Source organism: Triticum urartu, chromosome 4A, assembly GCF_056163025.1.
Source record: "Triticum urartu cultivar PI428250 chromosome 4A, HENAU_Tu73, whole genome shotgun sequence".
Classification (NCBI taxonomy): Eukaryota; Viridiplantae; Streptophyta; class Magnoliopsida; order Poales; family Poaceae; genus Triticum; species Triticum urartu.
The window spans coordinates 60,793,933-60,816,494 of NC_141876.1; the positions used below are offsets into that span (position 1 = coordinate 60,793,933).

At 43.4% G+C, this 22,562-nt stretch overlaps 2 pseudogenes; both read left to right on the top strand.

The window, feature by feature from the left end:
* The first annotated feature begins 19,355 nt into the window (after positions 1–19,355).
* Positions 19,356–21,208, top strand: LOC147974766 (uncharacterized; annotated as a pseudogene).
* Positions 21,209–21,254: 46 nt separating this feature from the next.
* LOC147974767 (uncharacterized) lies at positions 21,255–22,486 on the top strand (annotated as a pseudogene).
* The last annotated feature ends 76 nt before the right edge of the window (positions 22,487–22,562 follow it).

Genomic DNA, 22,562 nt, shown 5'->3' on the forward strand with positions numbered 1-22,562 from the left:
TGGATGTGGAGTGAACTTATTTTTTATTGAGTTCTGATTTACCTGTATTACTACTAACACGGCGTGGCACTAAGATAATGCCCGCGTGCAGCGTAACCAGGCAAAGGTTTGTGGAGCAATTATGGTGTTGCATGAGTCGTATGACATCTATCATTTTTGTTTATGTTTGTACCTCACATGGTATTAGCACTAACTCCACATAGCGTCATTTCATTGGCGCTAGTGTGTAGCATAACCCAAGTAAAGTGAGTTTATGATATCCATTTATGACGATGCTAATAGTTTAGGCTCTTATAGCATTGGAGCATTTCATGCCATATTTTATTTGACTTTGGACCAAATATGTGGCCTGAATATTCTGTTTAGTTTTCTCTTTCTTGTATTACTACTAACACCGTGTAGCATTATGATAATGCCCACGTGTAGCGCAACCAAGTAAGATTGGTTTTTTATGCAACATGTTTTATAATTCATCTTGCATGATTTGGTTTCTAGGTGTGTATCGTGAACACATTTTTAATTAAGTCTTGCCCTGCTCGTATTACTACTAACACTGCGTGGCATTAAGATAATGCCCACTTGCAGCGTAACCAAGTGAGGGAACATATTTTCATGCTCTTATTTGTATTGCAACTAGCATGACACATAATGCCCGTAGCGCAACCAAACAAGAGATTATCGTGAGTTCAGTTTAGTGCATCTGTAATTTCATTCCAACATAGTCATATCCATTTTTTATGATCACCAAATTAAGTCAATTTTATGAGGTTTTCGCACCTATGACACTCTCTTGATTCGTATCCATGTATAGGGACCAAACCAAGGAATGAGGCGTTCATCTTGGCTTGTATCGCTAAAGTGACCGAACCAAGACGGAGATCAATAGGACGAAGCGCACGCAACATTTAAAGGAACCGTGCTTACAAGAACCATGCATGCTCCTTGACTCGTACCTCGATGGCCGAGCCGAAGGCAAAAGTTTGGGCTAGATATAACATGCTCCTTGGTTTGTACCGCGATGGCCGAACCAAGGAAAATTTTTGGGATGAATGCAACATGCTCTTTAGACTGTACCCAAATGGCCAAACCAAAGGCAAAATTTTGAGATAGATTAAACCATGCACCTTAGTCTGTACCGCAATGGCCGGACTAAGGGAAAGAATTTTTTGGGAGATGAAATATGCTCCTTGATTTGAACCATGATGGCCGAACCAAGGACTAGAGTTTTGGGGAGGGAGGAAGCATGCTCCTTGGTTTGTACCGCGATGGCCGAACCGAGGACAAATTTTTGTGTAGATTAATCATGCATTTTGGTTTGTACCATAGCGGCCGAACCAAAGGCAAGAATTTTAGGGAGATAAAACATGCTCCTTAATTTGTACCACGATGGCCGAATCAAGGGCTAGAAATTTAAAAGAAGAAGGAGAAGAAAGCTCCCTGGCTTGTACCACAATGGCCAAACCAGGGGCTAGAGGAGAGCCATTGAATCTCACCTTTCAAACCTCCTACTCGCAGGACGCCTGTCTCCTTCTCTCCTCCTATGCTACTATATGTGTGTGTAATTTTTAGCAGATGAAAGGAACGATCTAAGGGGCCGACCCTAGAGCAGTCAGGCATCCTGGTATTTATAGAGGAGCAAGGGGCGCGCATGCTGCCTCTCCCTTCCCATGGGCGCTGCGCTTTGTATTTGGCCACGTCGCCATCGTGCATATCGTGGCAGAACGTGGGCGCGTGGCTGGTTACGCCAACGAACAATTCTCACTTCTTTTCGTGGATATGCTAGTCCGTATGCATGCAGATATTTTGAGAGCTTTTTTTAGGCGTGGAACACAGCTGGGCTCGGCCGGCCCCTTAGCTATTTTAGTGATTAATGGTTGTCTATCTATGGGCCCCTCCGTGTAGGACAACATTTGCATGGGCTTCTTACCCATTGTTTAATCAGAGCAGCTTTTTCATATGAAGGGACTGTGTTGATTTGTTCCAAGAGATTAATGATTGGTTGTGAGGGTCACACCACATACTCCTTCATGCATGTACGTTGCCTAGCCTGCATGCATTAGCACATAACGCATGCTTGTGCTAGCTAAAGATTTAATTGATGCTAAATTTTCTTTAGTCACCAATTATATTGTCTATGCATTTTGTTAATATGCCGTGATATTTTGATGGCCGACGCCGACGGCGCGGCGCCCGTGGGTGTTCTTCCTCCTTCCCGCAGGGTCGTCATGGTACTCTCCGGCCTTGTCCGTCTTCGAGGTTTGTCTTTGGGTGAAAGCCTTTTGCGCTGCTATAGCAGGGTCGGCTGATGTCGTTGTTCTTGGGTCGCTTTTCCCTTATGGTCGTCATCTTGAAGACTAGTTCCCCTTCGCGCTTTCTCTAAGGTGGACATGCAGAGTTGGTCGCAGGTAATCCTCCTGGTCCCGACGGTCCGGTGTGTCAATGGGTGCGCCTATGTTTGTTTCTCGCTACGACAGAGAAGTCGGAGCTGCGCGCGGCGGGGCCCCCGCGACAACGATGATTCCATGAGGGCGGTTTCAGCGGACAGTGCTCTCCGGAGATCGCGATGGACTAGGTCGTTGCGAGGCTTGCAACTTTCTCTTGCAATGTACATCAACAAAGTTGGAGCTGCCAGTCGTCGATGTCTTGGTTGATTGAGTTGTTGATTGATTTCTTTAAATTAACTCTCTTCATTATCGAACACTTTATTTTTGCTGTTTTGAATTTATATTTTATACATTTATTTATCTCGGTCAAAATCCATGTCAACAGATGCCCCTCGAGGTCTGGGTTCGAAGTGAGATTTTTTTTTACTCGGGCCCAGAGCTCGAAACTATACATATTTTGTTTAAAGCACTTCTGGTGAGTATAATGGGTTTATGACTTTTTAGACGATCGTGTGCCAGCTACGTACAGCTTTTTAACCATACGCTGCAAATGTGGAGGCTAAAAATCAGGCCACGTCTGGCTTATCCGGCTAACAAACTTTATCCTATGCCTTCCTCAACTCTTTTCCCAACAAACAAACAAACTCATATTTCTCTTGGACCATCGAGGAGACATCGGAGACGAGGCTCAGCTCAATTCCATCCGGACTGTGGCCACAGCCTCGTACGTATTAAGATTTCCTTTGCATGATATTGTATATTCATTCGCTAGTCTCTTGATCAATTCATTGGCTGACTACTCTGTTACTCCAATCGCCTAGATTGCTTTCAATCCTTCAATCCCCGTGATGCGTCCCCGCTGGAGCACGTGGTGACTTGAACCAGGTGTGATCAACTTTCTTTTCTCATTGAGCTTTTATACTTCAACGTCTAATGTGTCCGCTTATGTTTTCCTTGTATCTTTTTATCCTGCTGATGATGCAGGAGCCAGTGATATTTGGGTCACGGCTTGGATAGATCCGGCTTAGTGGACTTGCCTTTTGAACGGTATGACTATACCTTCCTCTGTGGTCGCATCTCTGTTCTTATTTATAGTACTGTCAAAGACGCAATTTCTGGTACGTATGGAAATTCGCAAAAGGTTATATATACCAATGTATGAGGCTCGTAATGCGTTTGATCTATATCTATTCATCTGAAAATTGTGATCCCACGGTCGGCGTTCCGGGAAGCCTCTATCCGGGCTTGGTCCGTCGTTCGACTCGGGGATTTTTTTTTGTCAATTAGTAGATTGCTCACTGTTGGCGCTCCAGGAAGCCTATATATGGGTTTCATCCTTCGTTCAACACACATAAAATGGCGGGCGTGAGACACGCGTCCACGTCATTGATACAGAGTTAATAATTTAAATACGTATATGCATACAATAAAAATAGGATCAAACATTGCAGGTACTTTATTTTCAGAACTCTTATATTTACATAAAAATTCTGTTAATTACATCTCCGAAGAGAAAACCCCTGATTAAGAATTCCAACATATCTATTACATAAGATTGCAACACATTCCTATTACAATATGCTACAAGAAAATTCCTCCTCGCGATCGTCAATGCACTCCTGCTTGGGTACTTGAAGTTTGCTTTCATGCAAGTACTTCTCCATAATTTCATGTTTGATATGTTGGAGTATATATTTTCCTAACATGTTTAATTGTGGTCAACCTCATTTATATGGTGGTGCAGAATGAAGGTTGGTTTTGACTAGGCTTAGTTTTATCCTACGTTTGGCATATAGGATATGTATATATTTTTCTTTGGGAATTTTATACGACATCTTTGGTTTTGGTGGCATCGATACATGTGACATGCCAATTTTAATAAGTTTTGCATCATCACATTACTACTATCACCGCGCGACACTGATATATATGGTGCCCGCGTGTAGCATAATGGACTGAAGCTTTCTGACACAATTTTAATGCTTTTTATAGTGCATATGATATGTGCCATATTTTGTTGACTTTGACTTCACACGGTATCAAAACTAACCACGCGGTGCAATGATATGACACACGTATAGCATGACCCGAATGGAGTTTGTTTATGATATTTTTTATTTGTTTAAAGCCTATGTGGGCTACATGGAATATGCCTTATCATGTATTTTGCATGAATTTTGTATGCATATGTGGATGTGGAGTGAACTTATTTTTTATTGAGTTCTGCTTTACCTGTATTACTACTAACACGGTGTGGCACTAAGATAATGCCCGCATGCAGCGTAACCAGGCAAAGGTTTGTGGAGCAATTATGGTGTTGCATGAGTCGTATGACATCTATCATTTTTGTTAATGTTTGTACCTCACATGGTATTAGCACTAACTCCACATAGCGTCATTTCATTGGCGCTAGTGTGTAGCATAACCCAAGTAAAGTGAGTTTATGATATCCATTTATGACGATGCTAATAGTTTAGGATCTTATAGCATTGGAGCATTTCATGCCATATTTTATTTGACTTTGGACCAAATATGTGGCCTGAATATTCTGTTTAGTTTTCTCTTTCTTGTATTACTACTAACACCGTGTAGCATTATGATAATGCCCACGTGTAGCGCAACCAAGTAAGATTGGTTTTTTATGCAACATGTTTTATAATTCATCTTGCATGATTTGGTTTCTAGGTGTGTATCGTGAACACATTTTTAATTAAGTCTTGCCCTACTCGTATTACTACTAACACTGCGTGGCATTAAGATAATGCCCACGTGCAGCGTAACCAAGTGAGGGAACATATTTTCATGCTCTTATTTGTATTGCAACTAGCATGACACATAATGCCCGTAGCGCAACCAAACAAGAGATTATCGTGAGTTCAGTTTAGTGCGTCTGTAATTTCGTTCCAACTTAGTCATATCCATTTTTTATGATCACCAAATTAAGTCAATTTTATGAGGTTTTCGCACCTATGACACTCTCTTGATTCGTATCCATGTATAGGGACCAAACCAAGGAATGAGGCGTTCATCTTGGCTTGTATCGCTAAAGTGACCGAACCAAGACGGAGATCAATAGGACGAAGCGCACGCAACATTTAAAGGAACCGTGCTTACAAGAACCATGCATGCTCCTTGACTCGTACCTCGATGGCCGAGCCGAAGGCAAAAGTTTGGGCTAGATATAACATGCTCCTCGGTTTGTACCGCGATGGCCGAACCAAGGAAAAATTTTGGGATGAATGCAACATGCTCTTTAGACTGTACCCAAATGGCCAAACCAAAGGCAAAATTTTGAGATAGATTAAACCATGCACCTTAGTCTGTACCGCAATGGCCGGACTAAGGGAAAGAATTTTTTGGGAGATGAAATATGCTCCTTGATTTGAACCATGATGGCCGAACCAAGGACTAGAGTTTTGGGGAGGGAGGAAGCATGCTCCTTGGTTTGTACCGCGATGGCCGAACCGAGGACAAATTTTTGTGTAGATTAATCATGCATTTTGGTTTGTACCATAGCGGCCGAACCAAAGGCAAGAATTTTAGGAAGATAAAACATGCTCCTTAATTTGTACCATGATGGCCGAATCAAGGGCTAGAAATTTAGAAGAAGAAGGAGAAGAAAGCTCCCTGGCTTGTACCACAATGGCCAAACCAGAGGCTAGAGGAGAGCCATTGAATCTCACCTTTCAAACCTCCTACTCGCAGGACGCCTGTCTCCTTCTCTCCTCCTATGCTACTATATGTGTGTGTAATTTTTAGCAGATGAATGAAACGATCTAAGGGGCCGACCCTAGAGCAGTCAGGCATCCTGGTATTTATAGAGGAGCAAGGGGCGCGCATGCTGCCTCTCCCTTCCCATGGGCGCTGCGCTTTGTATTTGGCCACGTCGCAATCGTGCAGATCGTGGCAGAACGTGGGCGCATGGCTGGTTACGCCAGCGAACGATTCTCACTTCTTTTCGTGGATATGCTAGTCCGTATGCATGCAGATATTTTGAGAGCTTTTTTTAGGCGTGGAACACAGCTGGGCTCGGCCGGCCCCTTAGCTATTTTAGTGATTAATGGTTGTCTATCTATGGGCCCCTCTGTGTAGGACAACATTTGCATGGGCTTCTTACCCATTGTTTAATCAGAGCAGCTTTTTCATATGAAGGGACTGTGTTGATTTGTTCCAAGAGATTAATGATTGGTTGTGAGGGCCACACCACATACTCGTTCATGCATGTATGTTGCCTAGCCTGCATGCATTAGCACATAACGCATGCTTGTGCTAGCTAAAGATTTAATTGATGCTAAATTTTCTTTAGTCACCAATTATATTGTCTATGCATTTTGTTAATATGCCGTGATATTTTGATGGCCGACGCCGACGGCGCGGCGCCCGTGGGTGTTGTTCCTCCTTCCCGCAGAGTCGTCATGCTACTCTCCGGCCTTGTCCGTCTTCGAGGTTTGTCTTTGGGTGAAAGCCTTTTGCGCTGCTATAGCAGGGTCGGCTGATGTCGTTGTTCTTGGGTCGCTTTTCCCTTATGGTCGTCATCTTGAAGACTAGTTCCCCTTCGCGCTTTCTCTAAGGTGGACATGCAGAGTTGGTCGCAGGTAATCCTCCTGGTCCCGACGGTCCAGTGTGTCAATGGGTGTGCCTATGTTTGTTTCTCGCTACGACAGAGAAGTCGGAGCTGCGCGCGGCGGGGCCCCCGCGACAACGATGATTCCATGAGGGCGGTTTCAGCGGACAGTGCTCTCCGGAGATCGCGATGGACTAGGTCGTTGCGAGTCTTGCAAATTTCTCTTGCAATGTACATCAACAAAGTTGCAGCTGCCAGTCGTCGATGTCTTGGTTGATTGAGTTGTTGATTGATTTCTTTAAATTAACTCTCTTCATTATCGAACACTTTATTTTTGCTTTTTTGAATTTATATTTTATACATTTATTTATCTCGGTCAAAATCCATGTCAACAGATGCCCCTCGAGGTTTGGGTTCGAAGTGAGATTTTTTTTACTCGGGCCCAGAGCTCGAAACTATACATATTTTGTTTAAAGCACTTCTGGTGAGTATAATGGGTTTATGCCTTTTTAGACGGTCGTGTGCCAGCTACGTACAGCTTTTTAACCATACGCTGCAAATGTGGAGGCTAAAAATCAGGCCACTTCTGGCTTATCTGGCTAACAAACTTTATCCTGTGCCTTCCTCAACTCTTTTCCCAACAAACAAACAAACTCATATTTCTCTTGGACCATCGAGGAGACATCGGAGATGACGCTCAGCTCAATTCCGTCCGGACTGTGGCCACAGCCTCGTACGTATTAAGATTTCCTTTGCATGATATTGTATATTCATTCGCTAGTCTCTTGATCAATTCATTGGCTGACTACTCTGTTACTCCAATCGCCTAGATTGCTTTCAATCCTTCAATCCCCGTGATGCGTCCCCGCTGGAGCATGTGGTGACTTGAACCAGGTGTGATCAACTTTCTTTTCTCATTGAGCTTTTATACTTCAACGTCTAATGTGTCCGCTTATGTTTTCCTTGTATCTTTTTATCCTGCTGATGATGCAGGAGCCAGTGATATTTGGGTCACGGCTTGGATAGATCCGGATTAGTGGACTTGCCTTTTGAACGGTATGACTATACCTTCCTCTGTGGTCGCATCTCTGTTCTTATTTATAGTACTGTCAAAGAGGCAATTTCTGGTACCTATGGAAATTCGCGAAAGGTTATATATACCAATGTATGAGGCTCGTAATGTGTTTGATCTATATCTATTCATCCGAAAATTGTGATCCCACGGTCGGCGTTCCGGGAAGCCTCTATCCGGGCTTGGTCCGTCGTTCGACTCGGGGACTTTTTTTGTCAATTAGTAGATTGCTCACTGTTGGCGCTCCAGGAAGCCTATATATGGGTTTCATCCTTCGTTCAACACACATAAAATGGCGGGCGTGAGACACGCGTCCACGTCACTGATACAGAGTTAATAATTTAAATACGTATATGCATACAATAAAAATAGGATCAAACATTGTAGGTACTTTATTTCCAGAACTCTTATATTTACATAAAAATTCTGTTAATTACATCTCCGAAGAGAAAACCCCTGATTAAGAATTTCAACATATCTATTACATAAGATTGCAACACATTCCTATTACAATATGCTACAAGAAAATTCCTCCTCGCGATCGTCAATGCACTCCTGCTTGGGTACTTGAAGTTTGCTTTCATGCAAGTACTTCTCCATAATTTCATGTTTGATATGTTGGAGTATATATTTTCCTAACATGTTTAATTGTGGTCAACCTCATTTATATGATGGTGCAGAATGAAGGTTGGTTTTGACTAGGCTTAGTTTTATCCTATGTTTGGCATATAGGATATGTATATAATTTTCTTTGGGAATTTTATACGACATCTTTGGTTTTGGTGGCATGGATACATGTGACATGCCAATTTTAATAAGTTTTGCATCATCACATTACTACTATCACCGCGCGACACTGATATGGTGCCCGTGTGTAGCGTAATGGACTGAAGCTTTCTGACACAATTTTGATGTATTTTATAATGCATATGATATGTGCCATATTTTGTTGACTTTGACTTCACACGGTATCAAAACTAACCACGCGGTGCAATGATATGACACACACGTATAGCTTGACCCGAATGGAGTTTGTTTATGATATTTCTTATTTGTTTAAAGCCTATGTGGGCTACATGGAATATGCCTTATCATGTATTTTGCATGAATTTTGTATGCATATGTGGATGTGGAGTGAACTTATTTTTATTGAGTTCTGCTTTACCTGTATTACTACTAACATGGTGTGGCACTAAGATAATGCCCGCGTGCAGCCTAACCAGGCAAAGGTTTGTGGAGCAATTATGGTGTTGCATGAGTCGTATGACATCTATCATTTTTGTTTATGTTTGTACCTCACATGGTATTAGCACTAACTCCACATAGCTTCATTTCTTTGGTGCTAGTGTGTAGCATAACCCAAGTAAAGTGAGTTTATGATATCCATTTATGACGATGCTAATAGTTTAGGCTCTTATAGCTTTGGAGCATTTCATGACATATTTTATTTGACTTTGGGCCAAATATGTGGATTGAATATTTTGTTTAGTTTTCTCTCACTTGTATTACTACTAACACCGCGTAGCATCAAGATAATGCCCGCGTGTAGCATAACCAAGTAAGGTTGGTTTTTTTATGATGCAACATGTTTTATAATTCATCTTGCATAATTTTGGTTTCTAGGTGTGTATCGTGAACCCATTTTTTAATTAAGTGTTGCCCTGCTCGTATTACTACTAACACCGCGTGGCATTAAGATAATGCCCGTGTGCAGCGTAACCAAGTGAGGGAATATATTTTTATGCTCTTGTTTGTATTGCAACTAGCGTGACACATAATGCCCGTGGCGCAACCAAACAGGAGATTATCATGAGTTCAGTTTAGTGCCTTCGTAATTTCATTCCAACTTAGTCATATCCAATTTTTTTATGATGACCAAATTAAGTTAATTTTTTTACGAGGTTTCGCACCTATGACACTCTTTATTCGTATCCATGTATAGAGACCAAACCAAGGAACGAGGTGTTCGTCTTGGCTTGTATCGCTAAAGGTACCGAATCAAGACGGGGATCAATAGGACGAAGCACACGCAACATTTAAAGAAACCGTGCTTACAAGAACCATGCATGCCCCTTGACTCGTACCGTGATGGCCGAGCCGAAGGAGAAAGTTTGGGGTAGATATAACATGCTACTTGGTTTGTACCGCGATGGCCGAACCAAGGACAAAATTTTAGGATGGATGCAACACACTCTTTAGTCTGTACCAAAATGGCCAAACCAAAGACAAAATTTTGAAATAGATTAAACCATGCACCTTAGCTTGTACCGCAGTGGCCGGACTAAGGGAAAGAATTTTTTGAGAGATGAAATATGATCCTTGATTTGTACCATGATGGCCGAACCAAGGACTAGAGTTTTGGGGAGGGAGGAAGCATGCTCCTTGGTTTGTACCGCGATGGCCGAACCGAGGACAAATTTTTATGTAGATTAATCATGCATTTTGGTTTGTACCATAGCGGCGAACCAAAGGCAAGAATTTTAGGGAGATGAAACATCCTCCTTAATTTGTACCATGATGGCCGAATCAAGGGCTAGAAATTTAAAAGAAGAAGGAGAAGAAAGCTCCCTGGCTTGTACCACAATGGCCAAACCAGGGGCTAGAGGAGAGCCATTGAATCTCACCTTTCAAACCTCCTACTCGTAGGACGCCTGTCTCCTTCTCTCCTCCTATGCTACTATATGTGTGTGTAATTTTTAGCAGATGAAAGGAACGATCTAAGGGGCCGACCCTAGAGCAGTCAGGCATCCTGGTATGTAACGACCCGACCCAAAATCGGTCAAGTCTCTGTGTAGCTGTAGCATCCCAAGATCATGCTGGCACACACAGTACATTGATGAAAAGATTCAAAGTTCAATCACACCTGAATTTATTACACAATTCTCATATCGTGTCTTTATTACATCATAATAAATTCGGCCGAAGGCCAACTCATGAGAAATAAACTAAATAAGCTGCGGAAGCATAGACGAGTAGCGAGTCCATCCGACTCCATAGGGCAATCGCCAAGCATAGATCGTAGCCTCACTCCTGGTCGGAAAACTCCTCTGCAATATGAGACATTGCAGCCGTGTAGGTCAGCATTTAGAATATGCCGGCAAGTCATGAAGAGAGAACAACAATAAAATTTCTAACACTATATTCAATTTGGCTGTGTGGCTCTAAGTTTTATGTTTTTGCGAAAAAGCCAGTTTTTCCCTATAACAAAGGACTTGCTTGCAATTACTACAAAATGTTGGTTGTTATTGAGATGGTTCCGCCAACCAATGTCTCATTCCCAATTATTAAATAACCCGGTGTTGAGATTTCCGAAATACTCCAATTCCAGAGGCTCATTTATCTGTAACCGGGGACACGGCTAATCGATTAGGTTGTTACTCTATAGAGTCTTGTGCACTTTACCCGCAAGATTCGTTCCCTCCTTTATGTCCTCGCACTGCCTGGTGTTTGAAGACGGGATGAACGAAACAGGGTCTTCCGTAGAGTTTCTCTGAGCACTGCCGATACCCATCCTTGTCCTACCGTTCTTCTACATCTGCTGGCACCGTCCGTCCAGAGTCACGCCTAAGGTCAACCCAGCTAGAGCCCATAATGTCTTGCGGCTGCACAGGTAAGCTTCCGGTCAAGGGGTATCCATCCGTCTCTTCGTGGCTGGGTGAAGCTTTCTGCAAAATGTCATGGCGCTTCTCCATGCATCCCGGCCATCCGCTGGTTTCTCCAGGGTGCCCGTCAACCGTCCTCCACCCAATAGTGAATTTGAAGTCCATCTTGAGCTTGAAGTCATGGGGTTGTCATCATCTTGTCTCTCACATCTCCCTTATGAATCACTCAACCAACCCCGTCTACGAGCATAGCAAAATAAACTACATCGTCCCGGGCAATGGAAAGGGGAATTGGGGTCATCCTACCTCATGATACTACTCAAGAACATAACTTAAAATTCTCCTACTGCATGCATGGTGGGGAGGAATAATTCTAATGCAACAAAATCATAGGTATTGTAAAACATGATCAAATGACTTGCTTGGCTGACGGTCTTCAAACGCTAGTGACTCCAGATAGCAAGCTTCGCACTCCGGAAATTCTATCGAGTCAAACAATAGCACAAATAAGTATTTCACTAATGACATATCAGCAAACTGAAGGAGAACACACAAGCACTCAAACCAAAATCAAAGAAAACTCGAGGAAAACAAAATCAAGGTTTCCATCACATCAAGCAACAACAAAGAAATAGTTTTAACCTACTAACACTTTTCTTTATAGATCCAAAACAATGGTTTTACTAACTAACATAAAGGAAAACAACATACAAACTAGGTGCAAAAAGAATCAAACCAATATCTATTATAGAACTCCTGTTATACCTAAAACAAAACTAATAAGAAAATAAAATAAAACTTTTTATTTTTCTGTAAATAAATGTTCACTCTCTGTAACTACAGAAACTAATCTAAAATAAATTATAACATAGGAAAAAATAAAATTTAAAAATAACTAGAACAGCAGAAAACAACAGCAAGCTAAATAAACTAGAAAAGCTTGTTTTTGCAAAAAAAACTATTTTTAATAAAGACTATAAATGCCCAAATAAATTCCTACTGCTAGGCAAGGTCAAAACAAAGCAGTGAAAAAAAGAATCACTAAAATAAAATAATCCTAACTCAATTTATAGCAGAAAAACTAATCTGACTAAAACTAATATAAAACAATTTTTAAAAACCTAAACATGGCTGAATCTAATTTTCTACAGCAACAATAGGAAATTTGGAAACTAGATCAAAAATAATCAATTAAAAATATTAAATAACTTAAAAGATATAGATTTTTCAAGACTGGAACTATTCTGTTTTAAAAACAGAAACTAAAATAAAACTACACAAAAACTAACGCGCTAATGGGCCGAAACAGTGGACGTTCTAAAACTAAACAGCGCTCATGCGTTGAATAGGCTAACACGCGTACGGGTTAATAATAAAACAACCGATCGGGTCGGTCTACACTAAACCGAACTAAACCGGAAATAAACCGTAAACTAAACCGATCTATTGAAAATAACCTAACCCTTCGGTAGTCTAATCTAAGCCGTGTATTGCAGATCGAACGGTGGAGGGACGTCCGGTGGCTTACAGCGACGGCGGATCGGGCGACGGTGGCGGGGGTGCTCCGGTGGTCTGGGGCGGCAGCGGAGTCGTCGGGTGGGTGCGGCAGCTCGAGGGGAGGTCGGGGATGGAGTCAGTGGAGCTCGGGGACGACGGAGGCGAGTGGGACGAGCTCGGCGGGGCTCCTGGTGCTCTGCAACTCTGGCGGCGGGCGGTGATGCTCGGGGCGGCGGCTTCGGTCGTTCCTGGGAGACAAAAGGATGTCAAAGAGGTGTGGAACAAAGAGGGGGTTCGGTTGGTTTAGCTTAGAAGCAAGGGGAGGTGCTCACCGGTGGCAGGCGGGGCGGCGAACCGAGGCGGCGGCGGCGAGATGCGTTTGGAGAGGGCGAGAGCTACGGGTGGAGTTGGGGTAAGGTTTTTGGGGGGTTCGGAAGAGGAGATGCGTAGGTATTTATAGGACATAAGCGTGGGCGAGGGGTCGACTCGGGATCACGATCCCGAGAGGATCGCGGTGTCGGGCGCGCTCTGCGCGTGCTCCGGTGCGGCGTGTCATGGGCGAGGGGTTAGGGATAGGGTGGGGTCCCGGGTCAGTGAGAGGGAGAGAGGAGCGAGCGGTCGACCGAAGGGAAGGGTTCGGGCGTCGAGCGCTGGGGCAGGCCGGCTCGGTCGCTGGTGGGCTGCGGCTCGGCGCTGCTGGGCCGGTTGGCCTGGCGTCGGCTGGGTCGGTTGGCCTGGCTCGCGTCTGGGCCTTTTCCTATTTTTTTTTGAATTACGACAGAGAGAGAAAACTAATATAAGAGAAAACTATAATATTTTATATAGAACATATATATATCAAAAAAATCAAAAAAAAATCCTACAACATGAACATTTTTCCAGAAACAAAAATAAAAACATTTTTTTGTAGAGTCCAAATAAAATCAAATTTGAATTCAAACTTTTTTGGCAATATTTTCTTCTGACATTTTTCTTTGGAGTATCATGTTTACTCCTCTCATACTTTTTCTCAAGTATTTGTCAGGTATTTTTGAAATAAATTTCAATTGCCAAAATCAAATTCAAATCAAATAAAACTCAAATGCCTCTGAAATTTCCAAATGCCACTCAATCAAACAAAATGCATAGATGCTTAACTAATATTTGTAAAACATTCCAAATTGAAATTTTGGGATGTTACAAACCTACCCACCTTAAGATGAATCTCGCCCTCGAGATTCGGGTTGGCTAGTAAATAGGTGCCGGTGGTCTCGGCGGAGATCTTTTTCTCGCTCCCAGGTGGCTTCCTCCTCAGAGTGGTAGCTCCATAGAACCTTGCAAAATTTGATGATCTTGTTGCGGGTAACTCTGTTCGCAGTCTCAAGAATTCTGACGGGTTTCTCCTCATAAGTCAGATCACTATCCAGCTGTATGGCCTCTAGGGGCACTGTGTCTCTCAAAGGAATATCAGCCATCTCGGCATGGCATTTCTTCAGCTGGGATACGTGAAAGACATCGTGAACTCCTGACAATCCTTCTGACAATTCCAGCTTATACGCAACTTCTCCTCTGCGTTCGAGGATTTTGTAGGAGCCAATGAACCTGGGTGCTAATTTTCCTTTAACCCCAAATCTCTTGATTCCACGAAGTGGGGACACACGGAGATATGCTCGGTCTCCAACTTCATACGTTATCTCCTTGCGTTTACTGTCGGCATAACTCTTCTGTCTCGACTGGGCTATCTTGAGTCTATCTCGAATCAGCTTGACTTTCTCTTCGGAGTCTCTGATAAGATCGGGACCAAAAAGCTTTCGGTCTCCAACACCATCAAACAGCAATGGTGTTCTACACCTCCTTCCGTATAGAGCTTCGAAAGGGGCCATCTTTAGACTGGTCTGATAGCTGTTGTTATACGAGAACTCTGCGTTTGGCAAATTGTCATCCCAGCTAGACCCGTAGTCTAGCGCACAGGCTCTCAACATGTCCTCCAGAATCTGGTTGACTCTTTCGGTCTGTCCATCTGTCTGCGGATGAAAAGCTGTACTGAACTCCAGCCTCGTACCCAAGGTTTCATGCAACTGATTCCAAAACTTTGAGGTAAATTGTGTTCCTCTATCTGACCCAATACTCCTCGGAACTCCATGCAGACATACGATCCTGGTCATGTATATCTTGGCTAACTTAGCACTAGTATATGTGGTCTTCACGGGAATGAAATCAGCTACCTTGGTTAAGCGATCAACCACTACCCAGATAGAATCATAACCTGAACGGGTCCTGGGTAATCCTGTGATAAAATCCATTCCAAGTTTTTCCCATTTCCACTCGGGAATCGGCAGTGGTTGAAGTAACCCTGCCGGCTTCTGATGCTCCGCCTTTACTCGCTGACAAACATCGCATACTGCTACGTACTCGGCAATATCCTTCTTCATACCTATCCACCAGAAACTTTCCTTCAAGTCCAGATACATCTTGGTGTTGCCTGGGTGAATTGAGTACGGTGAGTCATGGGCCTCCTGAAGAATTAACTTCCTGACCTCTGGGTCATTAGGCACATAGATATGATCCTCACGAAAACCTTTAGCCTTTCCGTTACTCATCTTTTCCTTTATCTCTGCAATTTCCTTGTTCGTCTTCTGCGCTTCTCGGATCTTTTCGGTCGGAGTGGAATGAATATCCAAGGTGGCGACAAATCCTCTTGGTACTATTTCCAATCGGAGATCTCTGAGATCGTCGGCTAAATTCTGAGGTAATCCTCCAGCTATGAGGGTGTTCACATGGCTTTTACGGCTCAAGGCATCTGCTACAACATTTGCTTTCCCTGGGTGATAATGCAATCTCATATCATAGTCCTTGATCAATTCAAGCCATCTCCTTTGTCTGAGGTTCAACTCCTTCTGCGTGAAAATGTACTTCAAGCTCTTATGATCCGTGTAAACATCACAACTATTTCTGACAAGGAAATGTCTCCACGTCTTGAGTGCGTGCACTACGGCTGCTAACTCCAAATCATGTGTGGCATAATTCATCTCGTGAGGTCGTAGCTGCCTGGAGGTATAAGCTACATTTTTCCAGAAACAAAAATAAAAACATTTTTTGTAGAGTCCAAATAAAATCAAATTTGAATTCAAACTTTTTTGGCAATATTTTCTTCTGACATTTTTCTTTGAAGTGTCATGTTTACTCCTCTCATACTTTTGCTCAAGTATTTTTGATATAAATTTCAATTGCCAAAATCAAATTCAAATCAAATAAAACTCAAATGCCTCTAAAATTTCCAAATGCCACTCAATCAAACAAAATGCATAGATGCTTAACTAATATTTGTAAAACATTACAAATTGAAAATTTAGGATGTTACATGGTATTTATAGGGGAGCAAGGGGTGCGCATGCTGCCTCTCCCTTCCCGTGGGCGCTGCGCTTTGTATTTGGCCACGTCGCCATCGTGCAGATCGTGGCAGAACATGGGCGCGTGGCTGGTTACGCCAGCGAACGATTCTCACTTCCTTTCGTGGATATGCTAGTCCGTATGCATGCAGATATTTTGAGAGCTTTTTTTCAGGCATGGAACACAGCTGGGCTCGGCCGGCCCCTTAGCTATTTTAGTGATTAATGGTTGTCTATCTATGGGCCCCTCTGTGTAGGACAACGTTTGCATGGGCTTCTTACCCATTGTTTAATCAGAGCAGCTTTTTCATATGAAGGGACTGTGTTGATTTGTTCCAAGAGATTAATGATTGGCTGTGAGGGCCACACCACATACGTTCATGCATGTACGCTGCCTAGCCTGCATGCATTAGCACATAACGCATGCTTGTGCTAGCTAAAGATTTAATTGATGCTAAATTTTCTTTAGTCACCAATTATATTGTCTATGCATTTTGTTAATATGCCGTGATATTTTGATGGCCGACGCCGATGGCGCGGCGCCCGTGGGTGTTGTTCCTCTTTCCTACAGGGTCGTCATGGTACTCTCCAGCCTTGTCCGTCTTCGAGGTTTGTCTTTGGGTGAAAGCCTTTTGCGCAGCTATAGCAGGGTCGGCTGATGTTGTTGTTCTCGGGTCGCTTTTCCCTTATGGTCGTCATCTTGAAGACTAGTTCCCCTTCGCGCTTTCCCTAAGATGGACATGCAGAGTTGGTCGCAGGTAATCCTCCTGGTCCCGACGGTCCAGTGCGTCAATGGGTGCGCCTATGTTTGTTTCTCGCTACGACATAGAAGTCGGAGCTGCGCGCGGCGGGGCCCCCGCGACAACGATGATTCCATGAGGGCGGTTTCAGCGGACAATGCTCTCCGGAGATCGCGATGGACTAGGTCATTGCGAGGCTTGCAACTTTCTCTTGCAATGTACATCAACAAAGTTGGAGCTGCCAGTCGTCGATGTCTTGGTTGATTGAGTTGTTGATTGATTTCTTTAAATTAACTCTTTTCATTATCGAACACTTTATTTTGCTGCTTTGAATTTGTATTTTGTACATTTATTTATCTCCGTCAAAATCCATGTCAACAGATGGTTCAAAGTGAGATTTTTTTTACTCGGGCCCAGAGCTCGAAACTATACATATTTTGTTTAAAGCACTTCTGGTGAGTATAATGGGTTTATGACTTTTTAGACGATCGTGTGCCAGCTACGTACAGCTTTTTAACCATACGCTGCAAATGTGGAGGCTAAAAATCAGGCCACGTCTGGCTTATCCGGCTAACAAACTTTATCCTATGCCTTCCTCAACTCTTTTCCTAACAAACAAACAAACTCATATTTCTCTTGGACCATAGGAGACATCGGAGACGAGGCTCAGCTCAATTCCGTCCGGACTGTGGCCGCAGCCTCGTACGTATTAAGATTTACTTTGCATGATATTGTATACTGATTCGCTAGTCTCTTGATCAATTCATTGGCTGACTACTCTGTTACTCCAATGGCCTAGATTGCTTTCAATCCTTCAATCCCCGTGATGCGTCCCCGCTGGAGCACGTGGTGACTTGAACCAGGTGTGATCAACTATACTTCAACGTCTAATGTGTCCGCTTATGTTTTCTTTGTATCTTTTTATCCTGCTGATGATGCAGGAGCCAGTGATATTTGGGTCACGGCTTGGATAGATCTGGCTTAGTGGACTTGCCTTTTGAACGGTATGACTATACCTTCCTCTGTGGTCGCATCTCTGTTCTTATTTATGGTACTGTCAAAGACGCAATTTCTGGTACGTATGGAAATTCACGGAAGGTTATATATACCAATGTATGAGGCTCGTAATGCGTTTGATCTATATCTATTCATCCGAAAATTGTGATCCCACAGTCGGTGTTTCGGAAAGCCTCTATCTGGGCTTGGTCCGTCGTTTGACTCGGGGATTTTTTTTGTGAATTAGTAGATTGCTCACTGTTGGCGCTCCAGTAAGCCTATATATGGGTTTCATCCTTCGTTCAACATTGAAATTTTTTTAATTTTTTTTATCATGTACGTATATAAATTAGACTTGATCACTGTCGGCGTCCCGAGAAATCTATATATGGGCTTGGTCCGTCGTTCGACGGTGATTTTTTTATTGCCATATATGTATGAGTTTGATGATTCGATCATCGTCGGCGTTCCGGCAAGCCTATATATGGGCTTGGTCCGTCGTTCGACGGTGATTTTTTTTATTTGCCATATATGTATGAGTTTGATGACTCGATCACCGTCGGCGTTCCGGCAAGCATATATATGGGCTTGGTCCGTCGTTCGACGGTGATTTTTGATCACCATCGGCGTTCCGGCAAGCCTATATATGGGCTTGCTCCGTCGTTCGACGGTGATGATTTTTTTATTTGCCATATATGTATGAGTTTGATGATTCGATCATCGTCGGCGTTCCGGCAAGCCTATATATGCGCTTGATCCGTCGTTCGACGGTGATTTTTTTTATTTGCCATATATGTATGAGTTTGATGACTCGATCACCGTCGGTGTTCCGGCAAGCATATATATGGGCTTGGTCCGTCGTTCGACGGCGATGTTACTATTTTTTTGGGGATGAGGAATATTTTCAATCACGCGCACCTGTTTCGTGTTTCTCATATTCCCTTTTTTCATGCATCAAATTCAAATATTGAAATGTTTTTTTATTGTAGATACTATCTCTCGTTGCAGACTGCGTACCTCGAGATCATCTCTTCCACCTTGGTATAATATTTAAGCTTGCACTTTCATGTACTATTCTTAACTTCCTGTAATTTCATACGTATACCGACATGCATATTTTTCTTGCATATAGATGGAGGAAGCCACGACACCATCTTCGTCTGAATCATGTAGAATGCCTTTATCACAGTTGGCCAAAAAACACCTATTTGAACCTGATACTAGTGAGCTAGCCAATCCAGTGATTACGAAGTTAGGCGTACCACACGGCCATCCTAAGCTTGGACCATGTGGATGGACGGCAGGGCCATCTTTCTCAGCTCGTTGTTATCAACCTCCTGTGCACCTGGGCCCGGACTTGATGAAGTTTCAACCCTTGGGACACACATGATATCCAAAGGTTTAGGCTGGGAGGATCATGAGGTTGAATACGCTCCAATGCCTCTTGGGTATCTTGAATGGGGTACTAATGTCTTGAAGAAATATCATACCCATCTGAAGGGGAGTGAGGAAGGTGTGGATTATGTCTATGGAGCCATTTATTTCTCTTTAGGTGACTATTCTATCTCTCCTTCTCTTTTAAGGTCTTTATTGGAGAGATGGGATCCCAACACCAACACATTTTTGTTCTCGTCTGGCGAGCGTACAGTCACACTTCTTGATATGCATCAGATTGCGGGGTTGCCCCTTGATGGTGAACCTTATGAAGAATATGTTTCCCTAGCTGATGAGTTGGATCCTTCGACTCTTTTGTACCCCAACTTCCTGCCTCGGCTCCTAGAAATTTGGACCAAGCTTGCTGTGGGTGGCAAAGTAGGTTTCAAGGAATGGTGTGATTTCTTTCACAATAGTGGAGTAAACTCCTTTGCTACCAAGAGCTTAGAAGACCAGCGCGTGTACACCGCGGCTTCCCTTGCCATATGGCTTTGCCGCTACGTCGTTGTTGGTGGTGGGCCATATATTCGCCCTGGGGTATTAGTGATGGCGGCATGGATTTCCCTAGGACGACGCATCTCTTTGGGCCCACCTGCTCTTTGCTCCCTTTATTACTCACTTCGGCGGATTTGTACTCATCCGATTGGCCCCTCATTCATACATAGGATTTGGCCGGTCCACTACCTTGCTGGATGGATGGGCGTGTACCTCAAGAAACCCTATGGAAACAGAGCGAAAACGCCAAATTTCCCAAGCTCCAGAATTTTGGCGGTACAACCTAATATGGTGAACACCATGTTTAAGACGCCACGTCATTTTACTCCTAAAGAGGCACATTCTTTCCTCGATGACTCTAAGAATATTGTTTGGAACCCCTATTCTCTCACTATGGAAGGTGTGTTCAAACCCAAGAGGGCTTTCTTAATTTCTATTCGTCGAGGCATGCTGCCGTGGAGGCGTGGTACTATCACCGCCGATGTGTGTATAGCTGAACCATATCACCCAAATCGAGTGGCACGGCAGTTTCGTCTTGACCAAGGTGTACCCTTTTCTCCTCTAGCGAGCCTGTATACTCAAGACGAAATTGGAATTGCCTATGCTTTTTGGTCACACCTATTATCCTTGGCCCATGAAGAATTCCACTATTTTCCTGACGATGATCGAGTTGGGAACTCCTCTGTAGCATGGGCTAATTGGTGGGAAAAAATTCTAAAGCCTTTCGCCGACATTCTGGACCAACTTTGCAATGGCAACATGACTGGGAAGACCCCTTATGATGTAAGGATAAAAAATAAGCATGCACTACAACACAATATCAGGCCTCGCCCATTGTATGATAAAGATTTTATGGTGGTGAGGAGAGTATCTATGGAGCACCGTGACCAACATGTTCAGTCCCTTGAGAAGGCAGAAACGCCTATTACAGATCAATGGAGACTGGTCCTCTATAATTATTTAAATGATGTTGTTGCTGCTCAACCGGTGAAGTCTAAAGAGGTGAGCTCAAACACATGTGTGTCCATATTTCATTATGTCTCACGTACTATTTAGTACTAACTTGAGTTCTCTTTTTGGTTTTTTTTTGCAGCTACGGCGAGGTAATGTAATGAAACAGAATGCCATAGCTGGGTCCTCCTCCGCTCATCCGCTATCAGTGGATAATGATATCTCAGACACTGCCCCATCCGCTAGCGGAAAGAGACGCAGACAATCTACACCGCCTCATGTGGAACAGGAAGCAAGGCTGCCTTTGAAGCGTAAACTTGATTTCGCCCAAGCATCCAATTTTTCTGAACCAATAACATTGGATGGTCCGTCCTTAGATGTTGAATTCAGTAACTTTGTTAGTGATGAAGATTTTAGCCATGTTCTCACAGGAGAAAAGGACCATGGCCTTGGTGACCCCTTCGATTTATCCGTCGAGGATTGTACCTTTGGCGAGTGTGGCACAAGTCGTATACCCTCCAGCCCTGGTGTGGCTAAAACTGTGCTCCCTACCCCTAGTGCTCTTGATTTCTTGTCAACTTTACCTGGTAGTTTATTTACTTATGCATTTATTTAATTGGCTGTATCTATGAACCATCATTATCATCAAATTTTCACGACTCTTCACTTATTTTTTTTAGGTTGCGAACAAGAAAGTTACCATTTGCAAGACCCTGTAATGACGATTGTATCATGGGAAGGCGCACAGATGGATTGCAGCTTTGTCAAAGACACGTTTATAGATGCCACAGATACTGTGGTGAAACGAGCCCTCGAAGGACTGAACGACTCTACCCTTGGTGATCCCAAGTGACGCATCATGCTTGAGAGCGTTTCTCAGACGCTGCCCACGCAAGTACCTGAGGTAGCTAAGGTGCATGCCATGTTGGTCGGGCTTATTGACCTTTCCAAGAAATTGGAGGTTGGCCAGACTGAGTTCACAAAGGGATCCGAGCGAGATGAACATGTTGCTGCTGAAGTCGAGCTTAAAATTAAGTCCGGTCACGAAGTTTCCAAGGCTGCGATTGGGGACTTATCTAACCTAGACAAGAAGTGTGCTGAAATGGAGGTGCAGGAAGCGGCGCTTAAGGTGTAGCTTGAGAAGGCTACCGCCAGTTTGCAGAAGCTTAAACTAGAGAGGGAACAGCACCGACAAGCACATAATGCTCATCAATCTGAACTGAAGGATTTGGTGAAGAATCTACAGGACACCAACGCCGGCAAGCATACAAGGCTTGCTGAATTTGAACAAAAGACGGCAAAATTAAAGATTGAAGCAAGTCAGTTGTTGAACAGCCTACAGAAGTGGCGAGCTCCTTGAGAAGGCCTAGACTTCGCTTAGTTTTTTTTATTTAGCCATTTCAATTTATCATTTCCCTTTGAATCATTTTAGGCTCAGTACTCAGTTTCACTTCAAATG